A 2,198-nucleotide genomic window follows, 5' to 3' on the forward strand; every position below is an offset into this window, starting at 1 on the left:
TTCAATTTGAAATTAAACCTCAATTTATAACGATGATAGAGAGGAAGCAATTTAGTGGAGCAAAGGGCGAAGACCCGAATCTTCACATTGCCGACTATTGTCAATATTGCAACACCATCAGGCAAGCCGGGGTCACTCAAGACCAAATCAGGGAGATTCTCTTTCCCTTCTCTTTAACTGGAAAAGCTAAATTGTGGTGTAATGGCTTAAATAGAACTACACTTGGTATAACTGACTGGGAAACTCTTGTTTTGAATTTCTATAACAAGTATTATCCTGCAGAGAGAACAACAGTACTATGGAGTGCGATTTAGAACTTTGCCCAAGAAGCCGACGAGTCTTTACATGAGAATTGGGAGAGGTTCAAGGACTTACAAAGAGAATTCCCTCACCATAATTTAGCGCAATGGCAGTTAATCCAAGCCTTTTATAACGGCATTGAAAATTCCTCTAGAATAATTTTAGACTCTGCAGCTAGTGGGAGATTTATGAATCTTAATGTTGATGATGCAGGTCAGGTTATTGAAGATTTGGCGATACACAATTCCCAATATGGGAATCCCAGAGGATTTGCTAACAAGGGGAAGCATAGTGTCGATTCTGTATCCTTTATGCAAGCTCAACTAACCTCTATTTGCCAAAAATTAGATAATCTGAGCACTGCTAATGTAGCTAAAGTTTCTGCGATTAATAATAATTCTAATGAGGCTTTCTGGGAAAATTGTGGTATTGTAGGTCATTGGGAGCAGGATTGCAGGAGTTCCGTGGAGCAAGTTAATGCCTTCCAAGCTTATAGGCAGAATAACACATACTCCAACACTTACAATCATGGGTATCAGAATCATCCATACCTTTCCTATCGGAGCACTAATGTTCAAAATCCACCACCACAAGAACCACAGGCTCCACAGCAACAGCAGCAGAAATATTATCATCCCAATGCTAGCCAGAAGAATCAACCACAACAACCCCCCTCATCTTCCGACCCTTCTCTGGCGGAAATTAGAGCAATGTTGGTCAATATGCAAAAGCACATGGAGAGCAGAGATGCAACAATTGATCAAATTCTAGCGCATAATAAAATCGTAGATAATCAAATTACGCAACTCTCTGCTACTCTACAAGCCCGCCAACAGGGAGCCTTGCCGGCACAGCCTACTAGGCCTACGGATCAAGCATTTGCAATTACTCTACGGAGTGGTTCAAACTATGAAGGGCCCTCTATCCCCAAAGTTGATGAACCTGTTTTATCAAATAATGTTAATCTTGATTCCATTAAACCAAACAATGTAGTTGATAGCCCTGTAGGGCTAAAGGATAATACTAAAATATCTAATTCTACATTGCAGGGTAAAACTCCAGAGAAGGTGGCTACTCCAGATAGGAATAAGAATGCTCCAAAGCCAATTATCAAACTTCCTTTCCCCAATCGTCAATTGATGACAAACTTGGATAAGCAGTTTGGTAAGTTCTTGGAGGTGGTTAAAGATTTGAAGGTAACAGTTCCCTTTACTAAATTGATCACACAAATCCCCTCGTATGCAAAATTTATGAAAGAAATATTGACGAGAAAAAGGTCTATTAGTGAGGTAGAGACAGTAGCTTTCACTGTAGAGTGTAGTGTCGTACTTCAAAATAAGTCTCCACCTAAATTAAAAGATCCGGGTAGTTTTTCTATCCCTTGTCATATTGACAATCTCTTGATTGATAATGCATTATGTGATTTGGGTGCTAGTATTAGCGTCATGCCATTATCTGTGTGTTCTAAGTTGAATATGGGTAAATTAAAAGCTACCAATATAACTCTACAAATGGCCGACCGTTCTTTCAAATACCCCTTAGGTGTTTTAGAGGATGTCCCCGTTAGAGTAGGTAAATTTTATATACTTGTAGATTTTTTTGTTCTTGATATGGCTGAGGATATGCAAACCCCAATTATTTTGGGTAGACCATTCCTTAACACTGCAGGAGCCGTCATAGATGTAAGAAGTGGTAAGCTAACACTATCAGTAGGGGACGATAAAGTTGTTTTTAATCTGAATAATTCCCCCAAAAGCTCCATGACTGAGGAGAAATGTTTCAGCGTTAATTTGGTTGTAAATTATTCTAACAAGCCCCAAGCTCTTGAAAAAGATCCCTTGGAGGCGGTATCTTGTGTTGCATCCTTTTCAGATGAGATAGACAAACGGCAGAAGGAA

This window comes from Chenopodium album, chromosome 6 (assembly GCF_948465745.1).
Source record: "Chenopodium album chromosome 6, dcCheAlbu1.1, whole genome shotgun sequence".
Classification (NCBI taxonomy): Eukaryota; Viridiplantae; Streptophyta; class Magnoliopsida; order Caryophyllales; family Amaranthaceae; genus Chenopodium; species Chenopodium album.